The sequence below is a fragment of the Engystomops pustulosus genome, chromosome 2 (genome assembly GCF_040894005.1).
Source record: "Engystomops pustulosus chromosome 2, aEngPut4.maternal, whole genome shotgun sequence".
Classification (NCBI taxonomy): Eukaryota; Metazoa; Chordata; class Amphibia; order Anura; family Leptodactylidae; genus Engystomops; species Engystomops pustulosus.
The window spans coordinates 105,082,247-105,098,442 of record NC_092412.1 but is presented as its reverse complement, the minus strand read 5'-3'; the positions used below and the strand labels follow the sequence as shown (position 1 = coordinate 105,098,442).

Genomic DNA, 16,196 nt, shown 5'->3' with positions numbered 1-16,196 from the left:
GTGTTACTTTGACTGTAAATTCTTCTTTCTGTGCATATTTCTATTGTAATCCCCATTAGAATAATGGACTCCATAAGTGGCATTGCTACACGGTGTACATCCTGTGCCATGTATGCTTTCCTTGAACAGCCGTTCGAGGGGGAATACTGCTGTGTGGGGTGTGTGAAAATTGCTCATCTGGAAGCCCAGATTCTGGATCTAAATGAGCAAGTTTCAAGGCTGCGGGCAATTGATAATATGGAACGAAGTTTGCTGCTCCTGGAGCACAAACTCTCTGGGGAAGATGGTTGTGGGGAGGGAAGTATGGAGGTGCAGAATGAGGGGGCAGCTAGTTGGGTAACATGTAGAAGGCGGGGTAGAGGGAAGAGTTGTAGAGAGTCTAGTCCTGATCTGGTGCACCCCAATAAGTTTGCCAGGCTGGCGGATGAGGGGGATATCAGCTCTGGGGTAGCAATGCTGCAGCAAGACGTGGCCGCTAGTAACCAGGGGACTGTCTGCTCCAGTAAGAAGGGTAATGGGAGCACAGGCAAGGTCAGACAGGTGCTGGTAGTGGGAGATTCCATTATTAGGGGAACACACAGGGCAATCTGTCACAAAGACCGTGCATACCGAACAGTGTGTTGTTTGCCGGGTGCTCGGGTTCGGCATGTTGCGGATCGGGTTGACGGATTACTGGGAGGGGCTGGTGAGGAACCAGCGGTCATGGTCCACATTGGCACTAATGACAAAGTAACAGGTAGGTGGAAGGTCCTTAAAAATGATTTCAGAGATTTAGGCCATAAGCTCAGGGCAAGGACCTCAAAGGTAATTTTCTCCGAAATACTGCCTGTACCACGTGCCACACCAGAAAGGCAGCGGGAGATCAAGGAGGTAAATAAGTGGCTCAAAAGTTGGTGTAGGAAGGAGGGGTTTGGGTTCATGGAGAACTGGGCTGACTTTTCTGTCGGCTACAGGCTCTACAGTAGGGATGGGCTGCACCTCAATGGGGAGGGGGCCGCTGTTTTAGGGGAAAAAATGGCTAGAAGGTTGGAGGAGTGTTTAAACTAGAGACCTGGGGGGAGGGCAACTACACTTGTGCAGGGCAAATAGACGGGAGCTGGGAAGAGTCATAGTCCATGGGGGAGGAAGGGGGGCTGGAATGAGATTGGGGAATAAGGACAAAAGGAATACGGACAGGGAAAACCATATAAAGTGTATGTACACAAATGCCAGAAGCCTCACAAACAAAATGGAGGAACTGGAACTCTTGATGTTGGAACGGAAATATGATATAGTGGGTATCAGCGAGACATGGCTGGACAGTAGCTATGACTGGGCTGTTACTATAGATGGTTATAGTCTTTTTAGAAAGGATCGTATAAATAAAAAAGGTGGAGGGGTTTGTTTATATGTGAATTCTTGCCTCAAGCCCGTCTTGCGAGATGACATCAGTAACGCAAATGCAAATGTGGAGTCCCTATGGGTGGAGATAAGAGGAGGGAAAAAGAATAATAAAATATTACTAGGGGTTTGTTATAAGGCTCCAAATATAATGGAGGCAGCAGAGGAAATGCTGATAAGTGAAATGGATGCGGCTTCAAAGCATGGTGAAGTACTTATCATGGGGGACTTCAATTACCCAGATATTGACTGGGGGGCAGAAACCTGCAGGTCCTTCAAAGGCAGCAGGTTCTTGTCAACAACAAAAGACAATTACCTGTCGCAACTAGTCTTGGAGCCAACAAGAGGGGGGGCACTGCTGGACCTTATCCTTACCAACAGACCTGATAGGGTATCAAAACTACAGGTTGGGGGGAACCTGGGGAATAGTGATCATAATATCATTGATTTTGTATTACGCTTTACTAAGCACGTTAGTGAAGGGGCAACCAACACTCTAAACTTCAGGAGGGCAAATTTTCATCAACTAAGGGAAGACCTTAAAGGCATAGACTGGGATAATGCTCTCAAAGACAAAAGCCCCCCCCAAAAATGGGAATTTTTCTCATATATTCTGAAAAAGTCCTGTGAGAAACACATACCTTTTGGGAAAAAGCATAAAAGGAACAAGAAAAAGCCTATGTGGCTAACTAGTCTTGTAAGGAAAGCAATAAGCGAGAAAGATAAAGCGTTTAAGGTGCTAAAACGTGAAGGTAGCGATGAGGCATTACAGGATTATAGAGAGAAAAATAAATCCTGTAAAAAGCAGATAAAGGCCGCAAAAATAGACACTGAGAGAAATATTGCCAGGGAGAGCAAAAATAATCCCAATTATTTTTCAAGTATATAAATGATAAGAAACTAAAAACAGAGAGTGTGGGTCCCCTTAGAAATAACATGGGGGTCATGGTGGAAGGAGATGAGGAAAGGGCCAATCTACTGAATGTCGCCTTCTCAACTGTCTTTACCCAGGAAAATCCCCTGGTGGAAGACACAATGAGGAATAATGTAAATTCTTTTTATAATGTCAACAGTTTAACCCAGGAAGAGGTACGGCGCCGCCTCGCAACCACTAAGATAGATAAATCACCTGGGCCAGATGGCATACACCCCCGGGTTCTGCATGAATTATGTACGGTGATAGACAGACCGTTATTTTTAATATTTGAAGATTCACTGAGGACTGGTTATGTTCCACAGGAATGGCGCATAGCAAATGTGGTACCAATATACAAAAAAGGATCAAATAGCGATCCTGGAAACTACAGACCCGTAAGTCTAACTGCTGTGGTGGGGAAAATATTTGAGGGGTTTATTAGAGATGCTATCCTGGAGTATCTCACTGTGCACAACCTTATAACCCAGCGTCAGCATGGGTTTATGAGAGATTGGTCCTGTCAGACTAATCTGATTGGTTTCTACGAGGAGGTAAGTTCAAGACTGGATCTGGGGGACGCTGTGGATGTTGTATATCTGGACTTTTCAAAGGCATTTGACACCGTGCCACATAAAAGGTTGGTATATAAAATGAGACTGCTGGGAATAGGAGAAAATCTGTGTATTTGGGTAAGTAATTGGCTTAGTGATAGGGTGGTCATTAATGGCACTTTCTCAGATTGGGTTGATGTTACCAGTGGAGTGCCACAGGGGTCAGTATTGGGGCCACTTCTTTTTAATATTTTTATTAAGGACCTTGTAGTAGGTTTACACAGTCAAGTTTCAATATTTGCAGATGATACTAAGTTGTGTAAAGTAATAAATACTGAGGTCGATAGTTTAGCATTACAGAGGGATTTGTGGAAGCTTGAGGGATGGGCAGAGAAATGGTTGATGAGGTTTAATGTAGATAAATGTAAAGTTATGCACTTGGGCCATGGAAACAAAAAGTATAATTATGTTCTAAACGGTCAATTACTTAGTAAAACTGAAGCTGAAAAGGACTTGGGGTATTGGTGGATGGTAAACTTAATTTTAGTGACCAGAGCCAGGCGGCTGCTGCTAAAGCAAATAAAATAATGGGATGTATCAAGAGAGGAATAGATTCTCATGATAAAGACATAGTGCTGCCCTTATACAAATCCCTGGTCAGACCACACATGGAATTTTGTGTACAGTTTTGGGGACCAGTGTATAAAAAGGATATAGTAGAGCTGGAACGGGTGCAGAGGAGAGCAACCAGGATTATTAGGGGAATGGGGGGACTAGAATACAATGACAGATTACAAAATTTGGGATTATTCAGTTTAGAAAAAAGACGACTGAGGGGAGACCTCCTTACAATGTACAAATACCTGAACGGACAGTACAAGGATCTCTCCAAAGATCTTTTTAAACCTCGGCCTGTGACCAGGACAAGGGGGCATCCTCTACGCCTAGAGGAGAGGCGATTCTACCATCACCATAGACAAAGGTTCTTTACTGTAAGAGAAGTGAGACTATGGAACTCTCTGCCGCAGGAGGTTGTTATGGCGGACTCTATGTATATGTTCAAGGGAGGCCTGGATGACTTTCTGGAGAGAAAAAATATCACGGGTTATGGGGATAAAACATTTATTTAATTCTTGAAGGTTGGACTTGATGGACTTGCGTCTCCTTCCAGCCTTATATACTATGATACTATGATACTATGATGCAGGTTAGAATTGCTGGGGCACATTTACTAAGGGTCTGCACATCGCATTTCCATCTGGTTTCCCAACTATTTCCGAATTGCGCAGCATTTAATAGGGTTTTTTTGGCGCACGCAATTGGATTTTGGTGCAATCTTTAATACAACACGGCCGACTTTCATACGACACAAATTGGGGGGTGTGGCCGCCGGACAACCCGACTGATTCGGACTAAGCGGAGTATTTAAAATTCAAATTGTGTCACAAGACATGCACTCACATGCACCGGGAAGAAGATGGTGAACTCCAGCGGACCTGAGCGGGGAAGCAACACATCCAGGATATCGGGCACACGATCTTAGTGAATCACGCCGGACTTCATCCTCGTCGGACAATGCACCTCACGGATCGCGACAGGTAAGTAAATGTGTATCTTCTGTGCCATACTATGTCTCTTCTGCTACTATGTGGGTATCATCATTAAGGCTATATAGTTTCTAATTACATTTGTTAGGGATTTTTTATGCAGGGCCCCAACAGCCCTCTTGACTTTTGTAAGGTGAGTCCTAATTAACCCATGATTGAACATAAAGGCCAAGACATACGTCAATCTCTTAGTCAAGATCTTCTCCACATCAAAAACTTTGAAATGTCCCTTATTGCCTGTCTCTTTCTTCATTGGGCACTCTGAAGGATTCCTGTCACTCTGTCCTGGTCCGTCCGTCAAAGTCAGAGGCTATAAGTGTCTGTTTCCAAATCTGATCAAGTTTTCTCACTTGTACAATCATCAGATCATCTGACACATCCCAAATCCTTCAATACTACTTCTCACTTCAAACACAAAACTACCAGCCCTTTTGTCCGATCATGTCAACTTTCACTTTTCCATCAGTCCTACTTATCTCAACAACCTTCTCTGTGCATCTTTCCCCTTCTTGCCTGCAATGCACTTGGCTCTATTCCAATTCACTACTCATCATAAGTGTCCATAACCACAATACTGTCAAAGGAACCTGTCCCCACAGACTCAAGAGGGTCTCACAACGGATGCCGACACCTCGATTTACTGACCCCAAAGAAACTAGACACCTGAGTCTTCCACAAAGGACCCTAGACTAAATCACTGCCTGACTGGACTGACGCTAAACTAAGTCACTGCCCTCAGACTGACCCTGCAGGTCCACAAGGGACTCTACACTAGATCACTGCCTGACTGGACTGACTCTCAGGTCACTGTCCTCAGACTGACTCTCCAAGTCGCTCTCCTTCAGACTCGACTAGTTCTTAGTCATACGAGACCGCTCAGACTCCCAAAGAAAGTCTGTGGGCAACCCTTAATGACAAAACTGTATCATTGACACTATGACAATCACAACAGAATATCTCCCACTCTAGCACTCTAGCATTGCAGACATCTAAGGGTTACTACTTCCCGTTTCACAGCTTCAGCTAACATCACAGACTGTCTGACCATCCGTCACTGTCCAGTCTCTGTCTGTCTCTGTCCAGTCTCTGTCCATCACCTTACAAAGTGGTTCTTTGCCAAAAACTCTGAGCTTAGGTTACAGTGAACAACAGTGGCAAATACATAACACAGAGACAGTCTTACCCGGTCCGTCCAACTAGTGAACCAGAAGTGACATTTCAAGGTAGACAATAAAAAACGGCTTACCCTGAGAGCTCTCTGGTCAGTTCTGTTCACCAAGCCGGCGGGGACCCTTCACGGAGGGTCTTGGTGTTGTTGTTCACTCCTAAGCCCACCCAGAAAAGGACGCCAAATACTGTTAGGGATTTTTTATGCAGGGCCCCAACAGCCCTCTTGACTTTTGTAAGGTGAGTCCTAATTAACCCATGATTGACGTATGTCTTGGTCTTTATGTTCAATCATGGGTTAACCCCTAGGCGCACCAGGACGTTATAGTACGTCCCCGGGGCTAGATGCTTAGCGCACGGGGACGTTCTATAACGTCCTGCTTCTGGCACCGGCTCACGAACGGAGCCGGTACCAGAAGCAGCGGCTGTCAGCTGTCTAGCCGGCTCCGATCGCGGGTGTTAACCCCTTAAACGCCGCGGTCAAACATGACCGCGGCGTGTAAGTGTGTTTGAGCTGTGGATCGGATCCCCCGTGCCGCTTACCGGGGGATCCGATCCACTTCTGGGCAGCTCCGAGGACTGGCATGTGCCCCGGAGCTGCCCGGTCTCCATGGCAGCCAGACCCCTTCCGGGTCTGGCTGTAAACTGTCTGAGCATGCGCAAGCTTGCTCAGACAGTTTACACTGCTCTACAATAAAATAGTATTGTAGAGCAGTGTATTGAACTTAAACCAGTGATCAGAGCATCACTGGTTTAAGTTCAAGTATGTATAATTAAAAAAAAGTCAAAAACACTAAAGTTAACACATTAGAATAAATAAAAAATAAATACATAAAAATATAAGCCCCTAAAACAGGGGTCAGGAACCTTTTTGGCTGATAGAGCCGTGAACGCCACATATTTTAAAATTTTATACCTTGAGAGCCGTACAATATGCACATGCACTCAAGTAGATAGGTAGTCCCTGTGTCACGGGTGCCTCTGCGATCTACGCCTCGGATCGCAGGCATTCCCGTGCCCCTGTCCGTGGTGGTGCCCCTTTCTGAGCTCCCTTACCTCTTCACTTTCCTGCTCTCATCCCACCTGACCAGCGCGCGCGACGGCAGATTTTAAGGGCAGCACGTCGCTGATTGGCGCTACCCACTTCCCGTGTTCCTATAAAGACTGGCGGCTCCCAGCATTAGTGCTTCATACCTATGAGGCAGCTTTGCGCAGTGTTAATTTCCAATTGTTGACCTCCTGTTGTGACCCCAGACCTGTTCCTGATTCTGCTCTGTCCGTGCCAGCCCTGACCTCTTGCTCCGTTCCCCACCTCGCATCATTACCACCTGCCTTGACCATTTGCCTGTTCCTGACCTGCCTAGTGATCCTGTTCCTGACCAAAAGACTGCCACCTTGACAAGTCGTGCCTGTGGAACGACCTGGTGGTACCACGCTGCAGCAAGACCATCCTGCTTTGCGGCAGGCTCTGGTGAAGACCGGGTGCCACTTAGATCCCAGTCCCATGTGTCTGCTTACATCATCGTCCACGGTGGTCCAGGTTGTTCACTACTCGAAATCCTGACACCCAGTACATACTCCTAGTAGATAGGTAGCCACAGCACATAAATACTCCCAGTAGATAGGTAGCCACAGCACAAGCCCCCCAGTAGATAGGTAGTCACAGCAAAAAAAAAAAAAAAATCACTTACTAGCGCTCCCTGCAGGCAGCTCCTCATGGCTCCCACACTCTTTTCTTTGACCCAGGTTTAGACAATGGCTGCGATGGGTCGTACAAAGGACGTAGGCAGCGGTAACAGCTGCCTGTGATCAGTCTAAGAGACAAACAGCAGCCATCACTGTTTATTAAAGATCTGTCTGAGAGCCAGATGCAGCCAACAAAAGAGCCACATCTGGCTCCCGAGCCATAGGTTCCCTACCCCTGCCCTAAAATGTCACTTTCCCATAAAAAAACTTAATAAAGTATAAAAAACATAAAAACACAAAAACCCCCCGCATATTTGGTATTGCCGCGTCCGTAAAAATCTGCATAATAAAACAGAATTGTTACTGGACCCGCACGGTAAACGCCGGAGGAAAAAAACGCAAAAAACATTCCGAAAAAAGATAATTTTTAATTAATACCCTATAAAAAATGCTCTAAAAAGTGATTTAAAAAAAGTTATGCACTCCAAAATAAGCCCACTAAAAAGAACAACTGTTCTCGCAAAAAATAAGCCCCTAACAAGATTTATCTGCCAAAAAATAAAAAAGTTATGCATATAAAAAGATGGTGATGCTAAAATGAATAAGATTTTCCCCAAATTAGTTTTTATTCAGTACAATTGAATAAAATACACAAAACCCCCACATATTTGGTATCCCTGCCTCCGTAACAATCTGTATAATAAAACAGAATCGTTATTAGATCCGCAAAGTGAACCCCGTAAAAAACAACCTAAAAAAACTCTCTCTGATAAAGATGATTTTTTATTAATGCCCTTTAAAAATGCTCTAAAAAAGTGATTTTAAAAAGTTACGCAATCTAAAATAAGACCACTAAGAAGAGCTATCATTCTTGCAAAAAATAAGCCCTTAAACAGATTTGTTAGGTGAAAAATAAAAAAGTTATGCATATGAAAGACGGTGATGCTAAAATTAACAACAATTTTGCCAAATTACTTTTTATTCAGTAAAAATGGGAAAAAATAAAAAAAAAATATATAAATGAAGTATTTTCATAAACGTGGCGACCCATAGAATAAAAATAATATACTATTTTCATGCTATGGTTAACGGCCAAAAAAAAAAACACATAAAAATTTTCCTAAAAATTGATGATTTTCATTTCCTCCACCAACAAAGAGTTAATTAAATCTCACCAATTAGCTATAGATGCCCCAAAATTATGTATTAGAAAAGTGCATCTCATGTGGCAAAAGAAATAAGCCCCTATAGGTCCACAATAAAAAAAAGAAAAAAATTATAGCCTGTACAATGTGACATAGCAAATCTGATCTGGATGGCGCCTCCTTCCCTTCTATGCCCGGCCGTGCGCCCATACAGCAGGTTACCACCACATATAGGGTATCGGTGTACTCGGGAGAAATTGCGTATCAAACTTTGTGGAGCCTTTTTTCATTTTATCCATTACAAATGTTTAATTTTCCACCCAAAATGAGTGTATTGTGAAAAAATATTACAATTTGCAGACTCCACCTCCATTTTGTTTTAACCCCTATAAAACACGTAAAGGGTTAACAAACTTCTTAAAAGTGGTTTTTCATACGTTGAGGGGTGTAGTTTCCACAATGGGGTAATTTACGAGTCTCGCTATTATTTAGGCCTCTCAGTGTCAATTAGAAACTGAGCAGGTCCATCTAAATACAGGTTTTGGCGATTTTACAAAAAATGTGAAAAATGGCACCCAAATTCTGAGCCTCATAACATTCTAGTAAAATATGTGGAATCTGAAAAACCCATGCCAACATAAAGCAGACATTTGGGAAATGTAAGTTATGAATTTATTTGGGAGCTATGACTTTCTGAATCAAAAGTAGAGAATTTAGAACGTTGAAAATAAAGAATTTTTCAAAATTTTTGCCAAATTTTGTTTTTTTTCATAACTAAACGCAAAAGATTTCATCCAAATTTTTAAACTAATTTGAAGTACAATGTGTCACGAGAAAACAATCTCAAAATCCCCTGGATATCTCATAGCGTTCCCACGCTATAACCACTTATAGTGACACAGGCCAGATTTGAAAAATGGGGCCGCGTCCTTTAGGCCAAAAGATGCTGTGTCCCGTAGGGGTTAATTAGGACTCACCTTACAAAAGTCAAGAGAGCTGTTGGGGCCCTGCATAAAAAATCCTACCCTGTGAGGGTTTTAATAGCTGTAATGTGCCTTCTTGTTTTATAGTTCACATTTCGTTCCAATAAAACTTGTTGAAATTAATTTGTAGTAAGGTTTATTCCATGATTTTATGACATATAATCAAATATGTTGTCAATGGAAACTCTAATTTAAAACTGGGGACTCTTATTTAAAACTGGATACATAATTTCTGCCAAATTATCCAAATTTATAAAAATGAATATATATTTTCTAGTGCTTGTTTTGCCTGCCCAACAGCACAACCGTTGCCATCTTATATGCAAGAGGATGTAAGCAGAGAACAGGATTTACTAAGCATGTTTGGCCACCAAGGAACCACCTGATCTGAAGGGTAAACATTCTGAAAATAAATTAAGAGGACAACAGGGGTTGCCATAAGTACATAAAAGCAGACATCCTCTTAATCTAAAGGAAAGGCAGTTTCACCACCTTCATAGATGGGGAATATTTACTGTGAGAGCAGGGAGTCTGGAAGTGACTGTCACAGGAAGTTGTGATGGTTGAGAAGTTCAAAGTGGCGTGCATGACTTTGTTTAAAGGAAATCTACTATCAAAATGAAGCATGAGAAACCAGGAACACTTACTCACAGTGGGGAATTTATCATAGCTTCTAGTACAGTGTACAAGCCATAAAAAAGTTGCAATTCTTGGTGTACAATCAGGAATTGTGAATTTCTTTCCCTCTATGCCCACTTTCATGACAAATGAACAGGTAGGGCTTGTAATTGGGCCAGGCACAATGCGCCCTATCATGATAAATTTCCCCACTGCCTTTTTCTGTGAAATATACCAACCTGAACACAGAGGAGCTGAACTCAGCATGTCAGTGGTTCTGTTGGATCAATGTTGAAGGGTATGCCAGTTCTGAGTTAGCCAACACTAGTCTTTTGCTGTGCCAGAATGATCACTGTGATGATAATTCTGATACAGTGTACAACTTCCCCGGACTCACCTGTTCCGGCTCCTGGTCTCCGTCAGACTGCTGATTGGTGCGTTGGCTGAACACTTCCACTTTATAATCCGGCACCTCCCTTCCTGCCTTGCCAGATCTTTGAGCCTTACAGCCTGAGAGAAAGCTTCCTTGTGATTATTCCTGCGTTCCTGTATACTCCTATGTTTTCCTGGGTCTTCCTGCGTTCCTGTGTACTCTTGTGTGTTCCTACTCCCGAGTTCCTCCGTGTTGCTGTGCTACCTAAGTTCCTCTGTGTTGCTGTATTGTGTGCCTGTTCCCTTCTGCCTGGACCTCCCGTTGCTGACCTCGGATTTGGACTTGACCTTGCACATGTCTGAGGAAGGAGGTACTCCCTCCGAAACGTCACGACACACCGGACGTTCGTTGTCTCAGTAAGGAGCCACCGCTGAGGACGTGTGAACTTTTCTATGGACTTTGGCAACGCACTCCTAAGTTTGATGATGTACTGATGCCTTTATGTCTTGTTTTAAAGATAAAAATATAAAGATGGATTGATATATATTGTTGGTCTTTTGGATCTATTGAAAAATGTTACAGTGTTGCAAGGATTGAGAGCAATCCATCATTTAGAGCACAGACGTGCTATTTGTTTGGACCCAATTTATGGGTGACAGGTCCTCTTTAAGGGCTGCACATGATGTACAATAAAATATAGGGGGTTTTTTGTTTTGGTTGTATCGGGAACATACTTGGCCCATCCACCAGCTTTACCCTCAGTTTCTTTAGCAAGGCAGTAGTCATCATGGTGGTGTGTTTGAGGTTGTTTGAATGTTCATGTTCATGTTAGAATACTGAACTTCTGCCTAATGTCCAAAGGGTAGGGGATTTAGTAAGTCACAGCACATGTTGGTATTCATAGTTCCCCCAATGAACAGTAGCTCTCCACAGCTGACATCACTCATGTAGCCCCAAACCATGACACTCTATCCACCATGCTTGCCACCACACATACTTGACACCATCTGAACCAAATAAGTTTATTTTGGTCTCATCAAACCACACACCATGATTCCAGTAATCCAAGGAATACCTTTACAAGCTTTCTCATCAGGGGCAGATTAAGGGTATCATGGGCCCAAGGCTGCATTAGAAGTTTGGGACCCCTTGAAACGCATTCACATGCTGTGTTTGAACTGCGTATTGAAACACAAGGCAGCAGGGAGGAGGTTGGCCCAGTTACACATTCAATTACACCAAAATGATTGAGATAGGAAACATGCAACGCGTGTTTTGCATGTATACAATGCAAAACCTGTGGTGCTCTATCCTGATCACAAGCATTTTGGTGTAAATTAATATGTGTTTGGGGAACAGTTACTCTTGATGTGCTGGATCATGCACCACCAAAAATACATCTGCGTGCATGAGGCTTCTTGCAAACGAACGTGTGCTACGCCCGACCCGAGCGTAGCATACCCGACCCGAGCGTACCATACGTTCAGCTGGACGTATGGCTCGCTCTCCATAGGGAGCATGCAGCCGGGCCATCATTCTATCTTTTATCCGGTGACGGCATGGTACGGTGACAAGCGAGTGTGTGCTCACCGTACTGTGCCCTGCACAACGCACTTATATGGTGGTAATACATAACTAACTATATTATACATTTCTATTAGCTCATGGGTGACATTTATTTACATGTTATGCCTAGTGGTTATGTGTCTGTGTCATAAGAGTTAGAGATTTCTTGATGTTGTTCTTGATACAGTTGAACCTATTTAAAAAGGCAACTTTCCCTTGTTTGGGCAATTACGTTGGTTAAAGCATATGATAAGGTTTTGCACTGGATCTCCTGCAAAGTGACTTAAATACTTCCTTTTTTAACACATTCATTCATTGCTGACATATAAGCAATCAGTGAGGATGTGTAAGTCTTAACAATAACTCTTCTTCTTTCTATTCTATATATAGCATGACCATAGTTACAATAATATTTCAACCTGTTAAAGTTTACTAGTTTCTTAGAAGTTTTATGACTTAGTTCCCATTTGTTCTGTACAATTATTATAGGTTTCCATTCATTCTATTTATCATTACGCAGGCTCCTTGTGATAGTTCAATGTTTGCCTTTGGAGCTCCAAGCTTTTACCTTTTTCCAACAAATGTAACAATGGTCATCATAGCCAAATTACAGGACATGTCTCCAAAACTAAGATCCATGTTGTTGTTTGCGTCTGCAAACATTAATCTGGCTTTTTCCAGGCAGAGTGGCCTTTCAGCCTACATTTCACTGTGGATAGTAACTCAAACTTCTTCATTTGTTTTTGGGTTGATAGGCATGTTTCAGGCCAAAGCACATTCATCTCTGGGATACAGAACTCCTCTTCATCCTGAGTGGTATGATGGCTGGACATTACCATCTTGTATTTGCTTATAATTATTTGTACAGATGAATCAGGCACCCTCAGGTTTCTGTAAATTGCACCCAAGGATGAACCAGACTCTTGCAAGTCTACAATTCTCTTCTGGATATTGTGTCTGATTTTTTTTTTAGAATTTCCCATGATTTAACACAGAGTAGCATTGTGCTTCAGGTGTGCCTTAAAATAATAATAATTAACTCAGATTTTGCTGAAAAATCAGCAGCTTCCAATGACATGACCTCTCCAAAAAAATGGCCACTAAAGTGGTCAGCGATGGGATGCTCACAACCGACTCATCAATGTGGGGAGAGTTGTATCTCCACAGGGGAAGGCGGAGGGGAATAAAATGAAAGGAAAAGGAGGGGAAGTGATGGTAAAAGAGGAAGGAATATTCAAAAAAAAACAAAAGGCCAATAAAACAGCAGCCATGATAAGTAAAACAAATAAATGAACCACTAAAATGGACCCCAGAGTTAGGTTTAGTCAACCTTAAGCAAATTCACAAACAAGAATAGAGAAAGTTTATGGAGTATGTTTTGCCTACTTCTTAGCCACAGAGTGCCAAAGTGGGGAAAAAAAGACGTTGAAAAAATGGACCTTGGTGGTTCCACGCTTCCAAGTGGAGAAACAGAAATCCAGGTGGTTTTCAATAGTAAAAAGTTAGCATTAATTATTATAACATATGCAGATACAACATGTTTCAGGGTGGGACTTACCCCTTCCAGAGGTTGCATATGTTGAGGCACTACGAGTTGAAGGCAAAACAGAACAAGGTGAGAGTACACCCAAACTCCCCACCAACCACTGGCATATACACAAATCTGGAGAGGTTGCCCTATGAGCGCTTTCTTCCTTATTCTCGCACATTAGCCTCTGGTGAAGGGTAGTCCACAGAAAGAAGGCACAGTTTGTACAACAGGATTTCTCCTTCCTGAAAGGTTGAAGAACTGTTTATAATCATGTATTTGTGTATGTTATCATAAGCTTGAATGCAGAAAGGGAAATTTTAATCCAATACTGGAGCTCTTGAAATGGCTCTTGGCAGGGCTTTCTAGCCTGAGGAGCTTTCAGTTCTCTCCACTGAGCAGCTCCATAGCTACCCACCTTCTCTGAGTATTATTTAACCTTCTGCAGTATTTACTCAAAGCAAAAGGGAAAGTCTCTGGACCAGCCCAATGCAAAGACCAGACAGCATGGTTAAAACTTCTGACATATTCCCTAATAATCCTCCATTCATATGAAAATGGGGAGAAAACTCCCTGTCTGGGTTAAAAAAGAAAATTTTGTGCTTCCTCAACTGTCAGAAGGAAAACCAAAGTTTTGTACAGAATTTTAGCTATTGTAATTGATATATACTGTATTAGTAGGTTTTATTTCCATTTTAAAACACACTAAAAATTATTTTTTTTGGATTGCCTTGTTTAGAAATAGAAATCCAGTCCTTTCACTTATATTAGTATTTTTAGGTTAAAAGGGTACTAACACGAAGACAAGTTTCTTAAATATACTCAGGATAACAAAATAATGGTAATGTTTACACAATAAAGATCATTTTTAACTCCTTACTTTACAATTTTACTCAGTTTTATTGCTGTTTTAGCTCCATCACTCAGTAATGGTCAGTGCAAAATCCCAGAGTGTGGAGACTCTCTAAGCAGACACTTCATGATCTCTGTAGTGCTATGAGATGCTGTGTGTGGACAATATGTTTAGATTATCAGTTTACAGGTTTATATACACTTTCATTTACCTTCTGAACATCGTATTAGTATCTGACACATAGAGAGATGAGACAGATCGGAGATGATGAGATCCATGAGATGCATATTACACAAAATGACATTCTTAGCTCTGATGCATCTCCACTACACACACATTTGTAGATCTGATGTGCCTCCCTCCCCAGGATAAAGAACTTATCTGCCTGTAACTTGTAGCTCTCCTCATGTCGCAATGTGTTGTTTGACGGCAGGAAGTCAGTGTGTGAGATTGTCCAGAAATGCAAAGGTGGGGGCTAGAGGAAGAGAGCAGAGAAGAGCTCAGCTCCACAGCGTCAGATAAGATGGCTGCTGAGCCTAAAGTCAGAAGATCCAAGGTCGGATACCAGTTGTAACTAAAATTGTGTTGAGCGGGACAGGGACAGGTTGGAATTATATCTGTGAAATGCTGTATTTTTGTTAATAACAGTGAATTAGAGAATGTGTTATTTTGTTATCACTTTAAGACTCAATCTCCCCCCCCCCCTTTCCCTGCCTAGAGCAGTGAGAGACAGAAAAGAAGCTGTGTATATATGCAGAGAGGGCAGCATGGTGAGAATAGGGAAAGGCTGAAGCATCTAAAAGGAGTTAAAGACACAGGTACATATAGATACAGCGACATGTCTAATAGAGCAGATTTAGTGGCAACGGTTATATTCTTTCACTCAGTTTATGACAGCGACATTTTATAATATTGTTTTCCAATGCATATTCACACTGGTGTGGACTATTCTAAAGAAAGCCTTTGTCTTGGAGGATATGATAAACTACAGTTATGACTAAACAGAAAAGAACTATCCAGCAGAAAGCAAAACCATAATCTAAAATCTGCAGATTTTTTATATGTGGCACTTATAACAATTTCAATTCAGCCACTATCGTTGTTGTTTTTAATTCTGTACCTTGCCACCAAATTACATTATTTTTTTAGGGGGATGGGACACACATGGCTTCTACAGCAATTTATCTCTAAGGAATGAAAGAAGCCCCCAGGTTCCACACCATAGCTAACAGTGGGTTGTGGTCCCCCTGTGCTATTCAACTGGCTTGGATTTGTGATCTCTTTGCTCTAGAGACCTCACAAAGTAGCTACCTAATTGGCAATAACTGGGTAGAAAGTCAAAGGCCCAGGTGGGTCAGTGGACAATGGTGCGATGCACAAGGGGTCAAGAAAAGAGTAGTTATAAGCAGTTAAGTTTCATAGCTGGCAGAAATTCGGCAGTAACAAATAATAAGCTGTAGGTCAGAGAGGGAGGCAGCAAACAGAGTTCAGGTTCCAATCTGCCAGATATGCATAAGAAACAGCTCAAGCTGGGTATGGAGTAGAAAACAAAACCAGTATTGTCGTCAATGGATGGATCCAGGATCAAACACAGAGAATCCAAAACACAACAGATAATCCCACTTTACTGTAGCTAGCACACCACTCTGTTACCCCCCAATGGCAGAGGTGCATAGATTAGGCATTGACATTGTTATTCAAGATTTAATATTATACCGTTGATACTCTCATATTATAAAAAAGGGAACCTGTGATGTACTTTCCCTTTATATGCCCTAACTTGAGCAATCAGGATATTGATGAGGACCTGGAAAGTGTCTGTG

The 16,196-nt window shown here is 42.3% G+C and overlaps 1 protein-coding gene across 1 annotated transcript in view; it reads right to left on the bottom strand.

Annotated features, from left to right (window-relative positions):
• RPL31 (ribosomal protein L31) overlaps positions 1–16,196 on the bottom strand; it is a 435,376-nt gene that overhangs the window by 282,495 nt on the left and 136,685 nt on the right. The gene's annotated exons all lie outside the window — the stretch shown is intronic.